Source organism: Pleuronectes platessa, chromosome 18, assembly GCF_947347685.1.
Source record: "Pleuronectes platessa chromosome 18, fPlePla1.1, whole genome shotgun sequence".
Taxonomy (NCBI): Eukaryota; Metazoa; Chordata; class Actinopteri; order Pleuronectiformes; family Pleuronectidae; genus Pleuronectes; species Pleuronectes platessa.
Window position 1 is genome coordinate 14,841,450 of NC_070643.1, and position 19,845 is coordinate 14,861,294.

Here is a 19,845-nt window from a genome sequence, read left to right on the forward strand (position 1 = left end):
ATACACTGCACTACAACACGACAATAAGTAGCACAGCTTAGATCATCATTATAACCATACGTCATAGTAAGAGATACAAGGTACCATCTGCTGTCCCTGTCTCTCACTATCAAGCCAGTTGGCAGGAAAAAATGAAGGGTTACTCTCCGGGGAAATTCACTCGTCTTTTCCTTCATAATTGTCAGACAAAGCCTAAAACAATTTCTATGAAGTAAGCACAACATCTCTGCAGAATCTTTCTAAAAAGAGTCTTTTATCCATCATACCCCTGAACTCCCATCTCCATGGCTGATGAATCAGACATTTATCACATGTTTATGTACTGGTTTACATTTTCATACTTGTCAAGGCATTATCACTCGTCAGTGGTTTGGAGTGCTGGGGATAAAGGGGATTGGATGTTTGCTGACATCTCTCACATTTCAGTACGGGGCTCAGGATGTTGCCGGCTTTGTGAGAGATGTGTAAGAAATCCTCAGGTAAAACCTTGAAATGTGTTTTTTGTATGCATACTGCATGAAACCACAGGACAATTGGCCGCACATTGCACTCTCTCTGCAGAATTTACTGTGATAGTTAAAACACAGTAATGTAAGAGTATATTTTACATGTTTTAAAGCATTAATAGAATCCTTATAAACTTTTATGCTGTATTCAATAACAACAGGCTGGTTCGCAAGTTGAGCAAAAGCTTCCAATTATCGGTCTGGTGATTTGTCTTCTTGTGCTGATGTCATGTTGCAGGAGTCCTCCCTAAAGTCCAGCTGGTGCACTTTTCAACCCTCGCACAGCCCATTCTGTGGCGTACTTATAATCAGCCATAGCTAATTAAGGAGCTTATGATGTTTCTGCTCCGCTCCCTGCAGTGTGACTGGTACAGCTGCATCCAAATGCTATTGATTGTGGCTGCTGGTGTTTGTGTCTTCTGTTATTTTGTCCTCCTGCACAACAGCCCCGCAGGCATCGAGGACTAAGATGTGTCATAAAGATGAAGGCTGGAGTTGACATTATGTGGATTGAGTGTGTGTGTGTGCGTCTCGGTTGTGTGCTTGTGTGCGTCTGTGTATAAGCTCGAGGGTTTAATTCCTCCTCAGAGTGACTCACTAGACTTTTGTGACTTTTACTCATATTCTGTTTGATTGAAGGTATTTAATACATTTCCACCGCACTGATTCCAAACCATCTGGTGACACAGGAAACACTCATACTTTATTATAAATGCAATAATAAGAACATCCACAGTGCTCTATCTCACTGGGAGAAATGCACCTTTCCATCAACTCCACGCAATTTTAAAAGAGGGCATCTCGTAGGAGAAGGAGAGGGGAGGAGCTAGTGAAGGACATTAGGGAAGGAGAGGAGGAGGTGGATCTGTGATGCTCTTCAAAGCGACATGCTAATGAGGAGGATTATTATGCCCCCTATCCCCCCCCACCCCTGCCCTCAGGCAATGGAGGCAGACGGGCGGCGTGTTGGGGCAAGCTTGTTTCAACTGTGTGGTGTGTGTCTCTCTCTGTGTGTGTGTGTGTGTGTGTGTGTGTGTGTGTGTGTGTGTGTGTGTGTGTGCATGATAAAACCAGCAAATGGACTCTATCCACTTTATAAGGTACTCATCCCTGTTTATTACAATAGCTTTCAGCCCCTGATTCAAATAAACAGCAGAGGTGAATAAAGAATGCAGACTGGGTTAAGAAGCATTAGTGTGTCTTCTAAAGTCAGATGCACGTTTTCATGGGTCATGGAAACACGCACAGCCACACGCACACAAACTCATGATGATCTCTGCTCCTTATTTCCCTTCCTCCTCACGCACACATCCTCTTTCCCACCCCCTCTCCATCCTCTCTCCTCTCCTCCCGTCCCCCTCCTCCCTCGCTCAGCAGCAGCCAGTGGCATGCTCCACTCATCTTTGCTCTCCCCTCCTCTCTCTCTCCCACCCTCTCTCTCTCTCTCTCTCTCTCTCTCTCGCTCCCACCACGGTCAGCCACAGCAGTCTTCACACCGGAGCTCGACACTGGTTCAGCAACGATTCTTACACACGCACGTGTGTGTTTCTTGGCTGCTGGATTCCTGAGGACGCTCGGTATTCAGAGTGTGTGCGAGTGGGTCTGCACGAGAATGTGCGTGTGAGCATCCCTGGAGCATCTCTTGTATGGAGGGGCATGTGTGCAGAGTGAGAGTCAGTGTGAGGATGCATGGTGGGCAGGTGCTCTTGTGATCGGCGGAGTTTTCGGTGTACAATCGTTTTTTGCTGTCTGCCTCTCCCCCTTTTCCTCCCATTTGGCGTAGTCCTGTGAGGGCAAAAAGCCTCCTGCTGGGATGTCCACCTCGCCTGGTGCAACAGACGGGAGCCAGAGGAACTCCTGTAAGTGACTTTTCTTCTTCTCCTGTGATTGGGAGTGGTGATCTGTGTGGGTTTCAGTATGGGCGACATGTAGTTCAAGGCAACGTAACAGCAAATACGATTTATCTTTCTTAGTATAGATAAATAAAGAATTGAATGTTGTTGTTGTGTAGCACTGCACATTTGCTTTAAGAGAACATCATAGTAAAAGTACAGAAGGGGATATAAAGGCATTCTTGTGTGTGAATCCTTGCAAATGGGCTCATGATAGAGGGAGCACATGAGGAGGTGTGGACCGTGGGCGTCTGTTGGATCGTGCATGAGTTTGTTGACATCGTCCCTGGAGCTTCTCCAGCTGTCGATCTGTTGGAGTCAATCCACAGCCAGGCCAGCTGTGTGTCTTTTCAGCAAGAGGATGTCAGTCACCAGTGTCAAACTGATGACTATTTAATTACCTCCGCCAAGGAGGTTATGTTTTCACCCCGCTCCGCTGGTTTGTTGGCTGGTTTGCTCACACATGGATATCAGCTCCTCAATATGTCTAATTTATTTCGTCAGGTGCCAAGAATTATTTCCTGGTTAATTGGTGAAAATCTCAAATGTGAGGTAGCAATTTTTTGGGTTGGTGTAGAATCAACCACAAGACAATTATTGTTATGTTGAAGATGTCATTAGTTTAAGTTCGTTCTGAATGGGTTTCATATGTTCAATGTAATGTATTGTTTCTGCCAAAGAGGTTATATTTCCACCTTCACTAATATCCTAGGAAATAATTCATGGTTCAGACATATTTAGGGAACGATACGTGTGTGGAATTTGGAGTAGCTTGCTCTACTGAGTGTCAGTCTAGTTTTTTATCTGGGAAAGACAACACAGGATGAGCTTGTCAGTTTCTATGTTTCTGTTGAGTAATTGATTGAAGTGCAGTGAACAAAGTACAGTGATTGTGTTAATGGAACATGGCTTCATCGTTATAATATGATGTCTATCAGTTATTCGGTGAGTGAGTGTGTGGGACTACTCTGCAATTTCAGTGTTTTACTTAATTTTTGCCTGAAGCACATACACACACACACACACACACACACACACACACACACACACACACTCACACACACACACACTCACACACATTACTGTACTGTAAGTGGGTGATTGATAAGATGATGTGACTCATTTGAACTCCTCTGAGAGCTCGGTGTGGGAACATACACAAACAGCAATTCTCTTCCACACACACACTCACACACGCACACACGTGTCCACACACTGACGGCCGTGACTGAGGCACAGATCACATCTAGGAAAATGCGTCTCCTTTTATTGCTTTCATTATGATTGCACCATCCCCCTCCTCTTGCTTTCATTCCCCCTTCTTTCTCCTCCCTCACTGTGATGATGAGGATGTTATTTACTGCCCTACCTCTAATACAACCCGTCTGGAAATGTGCGTCTGGGTGATGTGTCAATAATCACACACTCACACTCCCACACCCAAGGCAGATTCCTCTTGTGTCTTTACGACGGATTTTTCCTTTGTGATTACATCATTGAACACAAGCTTATTGTTTTAAAACTCCCATTGCACCTCAATTATATGTAGTTCTTGGCTGCTCTGCTTTATACTTGACCTGTTTGTCCCTTGTCAAGATGTATCCATCACATTGTCTCAGAGCGGTGGCTTCACATGGAAATATCAAGTGGCCGCGGGCTCTGATTACTGAGCTACTAACCATAAAGTTACATCACCAACTAAACCATCTGAGGAAAGACAGCCACGGCCAAACAACAGCTGAAAGGAAACATGGAGATCAGTTGAATATCAGATTGAATTTTGTTAAATCATTCAATGAGTTGAGAATGGTCCTTTTGTCTATGACAACGCAGTAAATAAGACTATAAGAGTTTAATTGCATAATGCCACACCACTTGAGACGAAAATAAACCATAGCTATGAACTATTTATGGGCCTTTTGTTTGTAAAGCAGTTTTATTTTTAGCGAAAACGATCAGTGGTATTTTTAATCTGGCAGCGGGGCTCAGTGAAGTATTATGACAGTGTAATGCCGGTGCACGAGTCCCCCCCCCCCCCCGGTAGTTAGTGTCCTCTGTAAAGGAGCAACAGCAGGCACCTGCCACCCAGATGGATGTGCTGTGTCATCACTTCTCCTGCCAAATGATTTCTTGTCTCACCTCACCTCTCTGCTCCTCACCCCTGTTCTCCCCCATACCTCCCTCTCTCTCTCTAACTTTCTCTCCCACTCTCTCTCTCTCTCTCTCTCTCCGTCTGCGTCCCAACCTTCCTTTAATTGTGTGCCTGGTTGCTGCACACACCTGCTCTCTTTCTCTGCCGGTGGTCTCATTTGTTCTTCTCCTCCTCTTCCTCCTCTCCTCTCCTCTCATCTCCCCCTCTTCCTCCTCTCCACTCCTCTCGTCTGGTTTATCTTGGTTCACATGAAACTTTAATTGCATGTAAATCAAAACGCTGCAGACGTGATTAGGCTTTTGTGCTGCTTTAATGAGTGGAGTCTGGACTATTGAACGAGGTACAGTAGCTCTCTGAAGCCAAACTCAACTTTTAATGCTACCAGAAGAAATCTCTCTTTTAACTAGAAAAAGTTAACTTTTCAGGGATTAATCAAAAAAATTTTAGAAGAAGATTATTACTCTTGAAGGTTTAGGTTCTTTCTCTCTACTCACTATTTGAAAATATATAATCAATAGAGAAAACAGTGTTTAATGGTCATAAGGACGAGCATTGTTTGGCTGACATTTTGAAATGGTAATTAGCATGCACTGGAGTTATTCTGATAACAAATGGCTAAGTAGTGGTTAAACAGGAAAGGTGGGAGTTTCTGAGATGTGACATTTCGAGGCAGCAGCACAGACGGTGCTCAAGTTATTTTTATGTTCGAGCAAATATTTTCCTGTGCTGAACGGCACTTGTGTAAGAGACTTGATGGCTGTCAAGTGAAAAGGTTTCATTCCTGTGTTGATCTTTAAACCAGTGACTATGTTAACATGGACAGCAATTTACCAGCTCTTGTCCTTATTCTGAATATTTCATTGATTATGATGTTTACATGAATTTCTAATAAATTATTCCATTCATTGTTTACATGTTACAGAGCATAGTCTGATTATTACTCACGTCAACATGACGACCTACTCGTTTCCCCCTCGATGACGTCATCAAGCAGTTGATAACTGACGAACAACCCTTTTCACAGGGGAAGCACATAATTAAGTTTTATTCTTATTAACTTAATGTGAACTGTCTTATTTCGGGGTCTCTCTCACAATAAGAGTGAAGTCAGAAGACGATTGTCTAAATCCACCACATATTTGTGTTCTTGTTGAGTCCTCTTTTCTATGGTTGCAGTATCCATAGGACCCAAGGTTGAGTTAGTAAGATAGATTGATAACAACTGGATGGAGGTGATATCTCTGTGAGAGGACACTCTGACTTTCATGGAGACAAAAAGAGAAGATACAACAAATGTTTGGGGAGATGATTCAGGGTTGAGATGTATTTGTCCAACGTGTGGACTAAAGATATGTGGGAAGATTATAATAATTTTTTAGTTTTTCGCAAGGACAACCTTGGTGCTTAAAACTTCTGCTTAACATCATCATTCTCCAAAGAAAACTGAATTCCTCCACCTTGCAAGGTCTCCCTCCCAGTGTGTGTTTGCTTGCTTTTATATTTCAATGCGCACATTCTCCATGCACCTCTCACTTGTGTAACATAAATGGCATTCGGCTGCTAATTAACATACTCAAACATTACACACAGAGCCTGTAAACACAGACGCTGTGTGATCATTTGCTTGTTCTTCTTGTCTGTAAAACAACTGGAGAAGGTTAAATGTGTGTAAAGAGTGTGATGGTATTAATTATCTTTAAAATTAGATCTGGTTCAAGAGATGAAAGGATCTCTGCTGTCAAAGGATAAAGTCAAGGACAGAGCGTGACTCGATTTTCACGAGACACAATAATCACATTTTAACCTTGACTGACTCCACGTTTTTCCCCATTTTGTTGCATGTGACAGGAAACGGTAATTCAGTTCTTTGGATTAAGTGTCGTGTGAAAATCGAGTCTTTGTGTAGCAACCGATGTTACATAACCGATGCATGTGTGCAGTTGCATAAATCCTGTTCTGTCCGTTCATGCACATACCCACAAATATGCACACACAGAAGTGCATAAATTGTAAACACCACATTTTTTGCTGCAGTGGTTTATTATCGAAGTGATGGTAATAATCCGTCCGTTTGTTTTTGCTACTCACTTATTCTTCAGGGTTATAGACATGTCAGCTTTAAAAATTGGAATTTACAGTGTTTCCTTCCCTCCCTCCATCACTCCCTCTTCTCCTTTTTTCCAAGCAGTGTCCACCGGGCTGAACAGGTGGACAAACCTCAGATTATGTAATCTCGCCTCCTAAACCTCACACTGTTTACTCCGCTTGTGTCTGGGTTTCCAATGATGCCTCCACACTGAGATCATCTTTGTTTAATTAGATAGGGAGGAACTGTCTCGCGGCAAAGATGATGCTTTCATTCAGACTGTCACAAAGAGTGCAACAGAAGGAGAAGGGAAGAGGGGAGACAAAGGGAGGAAGGGGGACAATGTGAGACCGGGTGAGGGGGGGAGATGCAGAGGAAATTGTTAGGGAGAAGAAAGCCGAGGGAGAGAGATAGGAAATGAACAATGGAGAAGGAAAGAGGATGAGAGCGAAGGGAGCAGTGCAGCCGAGGAGGGGTAAAATAGAAAGGGCTGAGATAAACAGGTGGCGGCTGAAGGAGAGTGGGTGAAGAGACAGAGAGTCAGAGTGAGTGGAGAATAATAGACACAGGATATTGATGAGGAGGTGGAATCAAGAGGACTGAGCCCAACAAAGCAGAGAGAACAACAGGATGCTTTTATTCTTCTTTCAAATCAGGGACAGAGGAAACTGAAAAAGATAGGAACTTGTCACATGCAGTAATTACTATAATGTGTATCTTTAACAGACATGTACAGAGCAATTTATTGGGAACACATGCTTACTCATGATCTCAGTGATTTCTGATCGTTGGATGCCTGTTGCTTTGAGCATATCTGAACAACAGCCTCCAGAGTGATCTCTGAATGCCATAAAAAAAGAAAGATAAGATCCAGTGAGCGGAAGATCACTGGAGCTCCTTGTTGATGAAGGTCAGGAAGGCCCAAAATCACAAGATAATGCTGAAAAATGTACTTGGAGACAGAAAAGATCTACAAGCAGCATCATAATAGCAATTAAAGGGACAATAGTGACTGGTGTATGATTTCACACACACAGTTAGAGCAGTGGATGTGTTTTAACTGTGTGTTCCAGTTTCTTCAGTGGGTATAAGTGAGAGTGAGATGGATGGATCTGAACTGAAGATTTCACACCATTTCAAACACCCCCTCAAATGAGCCTGGGGAGCATCTCAAACTGGAGGGATGAAATGACGGAATGTCTGAAACCATACTGCACACACAAACACACACACACACACACGGATTAACAAATACTCCAGCATATTTTCACATCTCTATAGATCAAAATTCTAAATCTATTTCCTCGTTGAATAGAAGCAGTTACAGTCTGGGCTTCGTCCTGATCTCAGAAACCCTGTTTTCTGTGTCTGTGTGATGAGATGCACAGCAGGTGGGTTATCGCTTTTTTCCTCCTCTCCTCCCACTCTTCTGGGAAATGGAGAAAGAGAGGATGGGGTGAAAAAGTAACAGTGTGGTCAGACAGCCAGAGATTTGCTCTAATTAGGTCCATGGTTGAACAGAGAGTATTTACAGACTCAGACACAGAGGGAGTCTGTTAGAGTTAATACTGACAGCTCCTGTGAGCTCAACGCGTCACCATCGTGCTTATGCGTGTCCTTGTATGTGTGTATCTCTGCTGCATACACTGGGAAATGAGTTTTTCCATGCCGGTCTACACGCTGTGGTTTTCTTGCTGCATCTGCCACGTGCTGTTCAAGTTCCTGCAGTTTCCTTTCCTTTGCCTGCACCCCCACCCCTCTGTCCTCCAGCCCCCTGCCTGCTGCCTTATGTAAGGGTATATAACTCCGGTCAGGCAGAGACTGATAAACCTCCCAAGGTCCTTTCGTTTGGACTTGGGGTCATGGAAAACACACATCTTCTCTCTCCTTGTTTTTCCTCTGTTGTCTCTAAAGTTTCATCTCAGAAGCAAAAGGTGCACATCTGTATTTTGCGTGAGGATCTCAGCGATTGTTCATTTCACCCAGCTATTGTGTTTTCACGGATTTGTCGCCGGTGCATGTGTGTGTGTGTGTGCATCACACCAAAACAACTAAAGGAGAGGGCAGGACAGGTTGGCGTGGGGGAGGGAAGGCCTTCCTGCTGTGTGCCAGGTGACTGTGTGTGGCCCAACTAGAAGTCAGGTACAACAAAACAACAGATGGACTCACAACACAGCATCATCACTGGGACGCTAATCAACAGTTTTTTTGCTACCCAAGTTATGATACTAATGGTAAAAGCTAACCGTCTTGTGGAACGAACATGTGCACCACCTCATATTGGCAATAACCTTTGCAATATATGTAAATAATGAAAATCTCTCTAGCTTTAATCTCCTTTTCTTTGTAAGAAATTGGTCTAATTGGCACATTTCTCTCTTTTATTCTGGTTTTAAATGTGCAAAATATTCAGTGAAAAAAGATGATTTATTTAGAGGTGAGTCTGCATAACCTGGAGCTACAAGGACATTGGTATATATATCAATTTGGACAACAGCACTAAACCACATGATCATGATGCAGCAGCTGTCCAGTGATGCTCCAGGACACAGAGCACACATGGGGCTTCACAGAAAGAAAGTGAAATAGTGAAATAATATTGGGAAGATGATATCAAAGAGGAGAATATATGGAGTTAGTCATACCCAGAGGGGTTGTGTGTGTGTGTGTGTGTGTGTGTGTGTGTGTGTGTGTGTGTGTGTGTGTGTGTGCGAGAGAGAGAGGTTGTGTGTGCATGCGTGTGCAGTTTTGGGGTTGAGTTTTGTGCGATGTTGCCTCATCTCTCTGCGAGCGCTCTGTGTAACGTTCCCTCCCCCGGCCAAGATTAGGCTTTAAACAATTCATGCTGGGTCGAACAGGAGGGCGCACTATGACTGCAGATAGATGATGGAGTGAAAAGAGGGAGAAGAGGATCAGCGAAAGAGGGAATGAAGGAAAAGTGTGAGAAAACACACGCTGAGGGAGAAGAAACACAGAGCTTGGAAAAACCAAGAGATTTGGCGGATGGATTTTGATATCTCTGTCAGGATGGAACCAAAACAGCCTTGAAATATTTAGTGTTAGAGTTCAGCACTTATAAAGAGCCCATGCTGTCTGTCTGATGGTTCATCCTCAGAGCTGAAAGTGTTGAGTTCTTAAAAGAAGAATTGTCTGGATGGAGTTAGTACAACACCTTCTTATCCTCACATCATAACCACGACACCTTGATGCTAATAACTGGAAAATACATTATAACTACTATGTTTTAAATAAAGTTCAGGTTGAATAAGAAATATTTTGTTTAGAAACATAATTCTTTCATTTTTGTTTTGGGAGTCGGCTTGGCGACTTGGCAACCAAACATTAGTGGGAACTGCCTAAAATAACCCTAACCCTGACGTTTTAGTTTGGTCCCTGTTCAATCAATTAAGATGGAGGAGGCAGGATTCATGACCTATACTGCAGCCGGCCACCAGTGGGTGATCGAGAAGCTTTGGCTTCACTTTTGGAGAGCCGTCATGTTCCTTTCTCTGAGGTCCACAGAGCTCTCTCAATTTTGCTGGTGTGAATATTTCAGCCATATGGGAAATGTTGTATTGATGTCTGGTAACTGTGCAGGTCATTGGAGTAAATTCATGTTCCAAGAACCGACTGGAGAAGAGGAAATGTTGTGTCATTGTCCTGCTGGAAGTAGCTATTTGAAACAGAATAATGAAGCCACACACAAACACACATATACACACACACACACACACACACATACATACAGAATATCTTCCTCTCTTAGGTCGCTACAGGATGACAGCAGATCAACTCTTGGGGATAAGAAGGAATGACAATTGTCATCCAATGGTTCCATTATCTCAGTTGATTGCCTCTTAACCCATACATCTGTACATGCACACACACACACACACACACACACACCCAGCAGCAGTAGCAGCTGGAAGCGTGTCTGTTATTGTTGAGCTGTGTCAGTGGGAAATGAGGCTGCTAAATAAAGACACAGGTTGGAGATGGCACGGGGCCCGGAAGGAGAAAAAAATCTGTTGTTTCAGCCGTGAGAACCGAAGAGTCGCGTTCAGCAGTGAAATGGGAAGCAGGAGAAACAAAAGTGATACTGGTGTTGCAGTGGTTAGCCCTGTCCCCTCAGGAGAGGATTGTGGTTTTGAACCTGAAGCCGGGTGAAGTTAGCATGTTCTCAAAAGGCCCATACACTCCTTCCAGGTGATCTGTGTGACTAAATTAAGTTTAAATAATAAAACCACCATGTTGCACATATGTAAGAACACCTGCCTGAGATTTTAACTCTGATTGAGCAAGATATTTTGCTTGTAAACTAATCTATCATTTATCAGCTTTGAACATCCAACACGAGTACTAATGAAAAATTTATCACAGGTAACGTGTGCAGGCCTGTTCTGCACAGAGGGATATTTATACACAAGATCTTTCAGGTTATATACATAGTATTAGTACATATACAGAGTATTTGTACTAATGTACTAAAAGACAACATCTAACTTTATCAAGTTAATATAATATGTACTGACTCAATTTGACCTTTTTCCAAGGAGATGAATACGTCTATATGCTTTTGTCAATGGGCTAACACTTACTTGTACTTGTGTAACCCCACAGGCTCTCGCTTCCTATACAAGTTTGTTAGAGCAGTTTTTCATATTGAAACACATTTTAGACGTATTTAGAGGATAACAACAAGGAGATGTTCCAGGATCTTAAACCCAGTCTTTAATAATTTGCCATTTATTGTTATTTACCACATACAGTATTCTGCACAGAACTCCTCACGTCAGTGTAGAAGGGAGGCAGCTTCAGATGGATGTCATCTCATGTCTCTGTCTCCTCTATCTCTCCCCTCTCTTCACTCTCCTCGGATTTATCAAATAACAGAGAGGAGAGGGGTGAGCAGGTCGTTGTTGAGCGATGTCTTCACAGACGACTCACACTGGGTTTGTCTGGTTTAAGGCTGTGTTGGTTGTGGTGTGGAGAAAAAGGAGATTTATTGCATAATGCATCAAAGCCTGCAGTGTGAATGTTTGAGAAACCTGAAATATTCACACCCCAGCAAGACTGTGTGTGTGTGTGTGTGTGTGTGTGTGTGTGTGTGTGTGTGTGTGTGTGTGTGTGTGTGTGTGTGTGTGTGTGTGTGTGTGTGTGTGTGTGTGTGTGTGTGTGTGTGTGTGTGTGTGTGTGTGTGTGTGTGTGTGTGCTCATTTGTATTACCTCTTTAGGACCTTTGAGAGTGACCATGTCAGGACCAGTAGACCTCATGGGGACCAAAGCCTGGTCCTAATAACGCCTGCATGATAAATATAGGCAAAATCTAAATATTTCTTTAAGTATTTCGCACACGGTGTAGAGGTAATATATATGGTTTTTAAAAATATATTTGTTTAATGTATGTGGTTCAGGTGGGCCCTTGGAAGTCTGGCTGTGTTTTCAGGCACAGCTATTGGGTATCTCAATAAATGAATAAATGGCTAAGGTTTGGGAAAAGGTTTGGAACATGTACATCCATTTGAAGAGGCCCATTTTAAACCAACTGCAGTGCCTCAGTAACATCTACTGTGAATATCCCATCTGCTTGGTTTATTTTGTACAAAATGCTGGAGGGTCTGTGTGTGTGTGTTTGTGTGTGTGTGTGTGTGTGTGTGTGTGTTTGTGTGTGTGTGTGTGTGTGTGTGTGTGCAGTTTCCTCGCTCTCACAGTTTTTGTTGTATAACTGCCTTCGCCTCACTGGAGGATCATTTTGGCCAGGTTTCCTAATTTCTAGGCTAATGCACAGTCATTACTACGGCCTTCGCTGAACAAGACATCAGCCTTATCGCTGGGAGTAAAACCCCCTTCAAGGCATCTAATTAACCTGCCTCTTATCCTCATTTTTCTCCCTCTCCTCCTCCTCCTCCTCCTCCTTTTACTCCTCATTCAGCCTCGATTAAGAGTTCACACGGATTTTTGGTGATGTAAGCTTTTTTAATTGTCTCTTGGGGAGCAGGGAGATTTTTTACAATCTCTCTCCACTAATACATGATGACATAGCTGTACTACATTGTATGTGCATATGGTAAAGGTCTTTGTGGAGGTAATAAATTGTATCCAGCTCCGCTCTAGTTCGATTCCTTGTTGTCTGCTGCTCTGTTGGTTGAACTCCTGATTTATTTGGCAGCCCAAGGATTCTCTTTCTCTCATATTTATCTCAGAGTGCAGGAACGAGTTGACATTGTTCAGTGCGACACATTTAATCCCTGTTTGAGAGTTTGGCTGCATTTGAATGACGAATGAATCAGGACTGGAACTGCACAATTTTGATTAGCAAGAATTCAATTTTCACATATTAGGTGACATCACTTACCAGCCAGGCCTCAAAAATTAGTTAGAAAGGATTTACTCACACACACTCTGAATGACTCTGGACTGTGGGTGGAAGCTGGTGAAAAACCCTGCAGACTTGGGGAGAACATGCCAACTCATTACAAAAAGACTGAACCAGGGTTCGGAACCAAGAACCTTCTTTGTTTGAGGCGACAGTGATCTAACCACTGCAATACGGTGCCACTGTGCATCTGTTTGCACGCATCTATTATTAGATGTAAATGACAGTTAATTACTCACACTGTAGACCCCTGCACCGGAGCCTTCATTTGTGGCATATTCACTCGAACTGAAGCCAGATTCAGTCAGATAAAAAACATATCCTGAAGAGTGGCAAACCACAAAGTTGTGTTTGAGCAGGAATGTGCAGGGGGGGTGGTTTGACCGGCGTGTGAAGAGCTGAGAGACCTCTGAGATCATGTAGTCCCCCCCCCCCCCTCATTCTCTGTCTCCTTGATGGATGGAGACTCTGTTTGAAAATGTACTGTCAGGTGCTGTCAGATAAAACAACCCACTCCATCTCTCTCTCTCTCTCTCTCTCTCTCTCTCTCTCTCTCTCTCTCTCTCTCTCTCTCTCTCTCTCTCTCTCTCTCTCTCTCGCTCTCTCTGTCTCTCTGTCTTCCTCTGTTGCCAGTTATCAAGATACTGGTTCAAAGCCACAGAGCCATATTAGCCATAATATTACATTCAAAGGATCGCTTGTAATTGAAGGTCACCAGGCTGCAAAGTGTTTTTACTTAAATTCTATCACCGGAGCAAAACCAATTTGTCATCAAATTATAAACTAAAATCATTATCAGTCTCTTATACATTGGTGCAAATCCCAAGTCTTATTTATTGCCAATCTTTCATAGAACCAGAATTTTATATTTTGCTGTTAAATACACATTATATATGAGACATGGCGGCACAATAACCAGCAAATTATCAATGTGTCTATGGGGCTAATAATCTGCACCAAGCAAGATTTTAACACTGAGAAAGTTTCAGTCGAAGGCCAAATCGTCACTAAGCTGCAGATCCAAGAACTAACTCAGGATTGTGTCAATGAAAATAGCAATACTATACTATGTACTATGCTATACTATACTATACTATACTATACTATGTACTATGCTAAACTATACTATACTATACTATATACTATGCTATGCTATGCTATGCTATGCTATGCTATGCTATGCTATGCTATACCATACTACACTACACTACAATGCATACACATATATGTGGTCCATGCCCTTTATCTCTGGGGCTCTTTCTAACCATCAGGCCCCTGCTGGTGTAAACTTGTTTCTCCGATCCCGTGTGTTGTGTGACAGCATGCTAACGTACACACACATATTCTACGCTTGAATATACACGTTTTAAAAGGTCAGATGCCTCGCAGCCATTTAAATGTTTGGAGGTAAATGTCAGCGAGTGGTGGAAAACAGAATATATATTCACATCGGCTACATAGAACATATTTTGCTCACATCCCCCCATCCATCAACTCTGCTTCGGGCTCTCCGACCCACAATATTTAGATTTTGAACTCATTCACTTTGGAAACAAAACAAACTGGCGGATATGGCTGAGTTAGAACGAGTGCAGCTACTCATTTTTTTTCTATATGCATCAACAAGACAGTTCTGGTTAAACAAGGATAAATGTCTCCAAGCATTTGAAAGTATAATACAGAATGTCTTGCATCACCATTGATGTCAATCTGATTTAAAAATGGTAAAATAATAAATGCATGCATGAGATTCAGGAACTATGTGTGTATATGAATAGCAAATGCATTCAGAGAATGTGAGCACCTAGGGAGGTGTGTTCAGGTGCATTGTTGGGACATAGGGCCTGAATGTACATGCTACATGCGTTTAGATCATTCAAATAGAGCCAATGAGGTCAAAGGATCTATTCTTTGAGGTTTCCAGAGGTTATTTAAGACTCAGGTTATCTTTGCCCCACGAAATATTCTGCATTTATTTATTTGCTGCCTCATGAGGCCCGAACGTTTGATATTTCCAGTGCTTTTATTACTTCAAAGCTGGAATGCTCAGTTAGCCTCTTGGGCTTTTATCAAATCTATAGCTTTAAGCTCTTCAGATGATACGGACTGAGGCTGAAGTGAAATCCCCTGCAGTGCACCCACTCTTTAATTGACAGAATCTCCTCAGCAACATTAGCTGAGGAGGGCAAGTGTTTTATTTTTCTTATTATTAAGCTTTTTTTCAGGAACAGTGCATATTAACACAAAAGTCACATGTTTAACACAGTTATCATGATGTAGACAATGTCAATCAGGTCAAATTAAAACATAGATAGATAGATATAACCATACACATCAGTGGGATGCTAAAGAAGGGTCTGTAATGGCAAGTCGGAGCTCTTGTATCGCATTTATCTAGGATTTACTAGAATATACTATTAAAAGCTGAAATTTCTGTTTCTTTATATTCTTTCGGTGGATTTGTATTTAACTATAATAGTTTAATAAAATAGCTTGATTAATAGTACCAACATGATATGTCCAGTGAGGTTTCAGACCTTCACCCCCTCTCACATCTAATTGGTACAGTCCTAATCCCGCTGTACAGTCATCCACTGTGGATGGTCGAGCAGTTAGCTGACACCTCTGATTCGCTGCTAGGCCCCGTCGTGATCCATCCACTTTATCCATTAGTGTGTGTGTGTGTGTTTGTGTGTGTGTGTGTGTGCGTGTGTGTGTGCGTGCGTGTGCGTGCCTGTGCGTGTGCGTGCGTGCGTGCGTGCGCGTGCGTGTGTGTGTGTGTGTGTGTGTGCACGTTCCAGCCTGTCTAAGCAATTTGTCTTTCTACCCCTCTGTTCTTTCTCCTGGACTAATAGGCAGGCAGGTAAACAACATGGCAGCTTGTTGTTTTGACACTTTGGCGAGATGCCTTCATATATGGAACCAGTCAAAATTCATTCACGCGATCACTCAGGGCTGTGTAATTGAGGATTTCCCTTTGTATGGAGTCTCATCAGCCATGTGGTGTCTTTTTAATATGTTATAAGCCATAATTTGTGATGTTGTATCCTCTGGTGTTCAGACTGTGCATGACTTAGCAGGAAGAGAAGCCCTCCTACTGAGCTTTGCCCAACATGATGGTGTACAGTTGCCTGGTTACATGTGTAACTAGCAGAGCTGGTTGAATGTCTGCGTGTTTGACTCCCACTCAAATTAGAGGATGGATACTGGGGGACAGAATTAAAGGGAGAGAATGTGTGCCATCGGGAATCATGTGGACCGGGCAGATATTTAACAAGCTCCTGACTGTTACTCTGTTCTCAAAGTGTCTGCATCTTAATCTTCAGAACACAGCTTCAAGCATGAGAAGCATAACTGAAGATCTGAACTCAGCATCTCCAACACACCAGATGCATGACTCAATAATATCTGGTATTCAGTCACATACATCAGCAGCACGTGTAAAACTCTGCACATTCAGTAACTGCTGCATCACTGCAAACATTTCATCACAAACCAGTGGGAACCAGTTTGTCTGCTTGCCGACTCTGGATGCTTGGCACATGGTTACAGTCGTGATTACACATGAGTGGACAAACGTCTGTGCTGCAGACCTGTGATTTGGGACAACTGGAAATAAGACAGCTGCAGAAATATGAACAAAATAAGCCAAAATAAGCCATTAAAATTATATTGCAATATTAAACTGATTATATTTGATACATTTGGGTAGTATTTCAATCAATAATAATCAAAGATGACAAGCACTTTTTGAATTAGTTTTCATTTACACGTCCAAGATCTGGGGAGAGAGCCACATTCGCTGAGTACCACTGATACACACATCAAATAACAAATTAAAACCAAACTTTTCCAAAAATTAATTACTCGTAACAGTGTGGCAAGAACAACTCACAAAAAAACAGAAACCATCTTTGCAAAACTTTGACTTTGGGTAGAATGTTAACCTGAAGAGCGAGTAAAGGGAAGAGCGTAAAGAAAAACCACAAAACCACAGAGAGTTTAGTTTCCATCTGTAGCTGCAGTCAAATAAAACATGAGGGGAACACAAAGTTTGTAGTAAACTCACACCCACACTGTTTGTAGTGCACAGCACATTTCACTTTGTATAGTCTCAGCAACACAGACCTATATTATATATTAGATGCTGCAGTCTAACAACACGATTCACAAGATATCACGAAAGCAACAGTTGTGTATTCAAAATCATATTCTGTCCTAAATCAAACATTTTAGAGACATTTAGGAGATCAGTGAGGAGGATTTTGAGTTCCTTTCCCCTCTTGAATAAAGAAAGTTAAAACCTTGTATTCATCCAAATCCCCAGACGCCTTCAGGGACCAGACGAATCTCATCTACTGATCTGAAAACTTAAATGACGGTCAACAGATAAACATGACTGACACAACTTCAGGTCGTATATTTTGAACAAAAAATACAGACTTGATGTGCAAAGACCTTTAGTGTTTAGTTTAGCTGACATACATGAATGTAATACTTGATAATATGATCTTAGTGCAGATGACATTGTTCTATGTTCTATGTTTCCAAGCCTTTATTGGGTTCTGTGTCTTTGTCTTCTGGTTTCTTTTTTGTTTCTTTCCTTTTCTTCATTGTGGTCAGTTTGGGGATGTGACTATAACGCCAACAGAGTGACTGCATGCGTGTGTTTGCTATGTGCACATTTGTTTTATCCTGCAGTCCTGGGACTCGCAGCAGCCAGAAAGCCATTACAGGATAGTAGGGATGCAGATAAATGCCTGGATGGGTCATTCTACACTGTTTAGTTACACTTCAGCCACAGTAATGACTCACTCCTTCTTGGTTCTATGTGTAATGTGCCGGTACAATGCTCGCGCTTCTTTCATATAAGTACAAAACTAGTTCATTCAGTCCTTCTGGAGAACTGGTTGTGTATCATTTGTCACCAACATGCCAGTTACTGGTGTGTGTGTGTGTGTGTATGTGACAGAGTGATAGAGAAGTGATTGTGTGTGTTATTTACAGCACGGGGGCTGCCTTTAGCGGAAACCTCGGCACTTGAGAGTAATAGCGAGGCGGACAGAATCTAAAAATGCCACGGCTGAGTGAGCGGGGCTTAAGAAGAAGAAGAAGAAGAAGAAGGAGCAGAGTCTGTCTCCGCTGTCAGGGCTGCCTCTCGATCTCGGGGCTCGGCACTGCTGTCTCAGAATGAAACATTAGGCCTTTATAAGCAAACGGAAACTAATCCATCTGAGACCAGACAGCTCATTTAAAGTGACGGCTCGAACAAGGGGAATTTTATATCAGATATCGAACATTTGATCTGTGTGGTGAGTCGGTCTGATGTAAAGTGTGTGAAACGGTTATAATGAGATTGGGGATGGATTGTTTGAGGCGTAATCAAAATAGAAGAAAAAAAAAAAAAGATCATTTGGGCTCATGAGGGATTAGTATTATAGTTTGAAAAATGCCAGAAACTGTTTTAGTGACTAATTAAAATGAATTGAAATGCTGAGCAGCGTTCAGACCTTAAACATAAACAAACTGCACTTCACGTTTTGGGGGATTTTCTCTAACAGGCAGACGTCACAATGCCCCAGTCTCTTATTATCTCTGTCTCAGTGAATGGCACACGTATAGAAGTTCACCCCTCCACAAATCCTGCATGCAAACAGCCGTCCCACTCTCTCTCTGTCTCTCTGTGCACCCGCTCTGTCTTTTCCTCTCGCATATACAAACAGTCTCCGAGGACCATTACACATCCAACACTGTCTGCACACAAACACTGGCTCTATTCCCGGGCCTCTGGCCGACCATAATGGCAAACTGGTCAGGGAGTCTAATGATCCATCCATCCAGGCATCCTTCCATCCACCTATTCATCCATCCACCCAGCTATCAAAGCGTCAAAGTAAAGTACCACTACTACTACAGAGTCAACCAATCTGTCAACAAAATTTGTAATTGAGTAGCTCATATTCACAAATGACAAATTACACTAAGTGAGGAGCAACTACTCAAATACACTTTTCATCAGGGGAAGGGATCCCTCTCCCAGGGTGGACAGAAGAGCAACGGATGTTACACAAAGCACATCGACAAAATAACAATGTTTACAACATGCATGAGAAAAGACAGTGTCTATCATAAAGAGGTGTTTCAATGTTTAAAGTATTCATGCTGAAGAAAGTGAAGGGAGCAGCAATGACAACTGTACGATAGAAGTATTGCCAGAAATGGTAGTCTATGCGAGTATGCATACTGTTTATCTAAAAAACCTAGTTGTCATCATAATCCACAATCAAGATGTGGCCGCAGCCGCAATCCTCGATCTGCAATGACAGAGAGTGAGGACTTGAGGGAGGAAGTCAAGTCAGAGACCTGTGTTGATGAGACATGAATGTGATGAAGAGGAAGGAGGAATGAGAAATTGCACGAATCATGCGTCCTCTGACATTCTAAGCCTGGAGCAGCATAACTCAGGCTGCATCCACATGACTACACCTTTATTTTAAAATGCATGAACTCTGCTACAGAATCACGTGTGTCCACGATACTAAGTTTGGAAACGCTGCTGACCCCATTGTACTTTGAAAAGTGTGTGTGTGGGGGGGGGCCCCCATGACCCCCTTCAGGAAGCAGCGACCTCCATTAGCTGCGGCTAACGTGTGGAACACAGCATGGAGAATAGATTGCAAGCGTTGCTTTAAGGGCTCTCAGAGGGACACTTTTGTAAGTTAGTGGTCATGTGATATGCATTTCCAGGCATGTTAGGATTTGGATTAAAACTGATGAGCAGCCAAAACGCTTGTGTGGACAGAGATCGTTTTAGTTTCCAAATGAAAACGTTT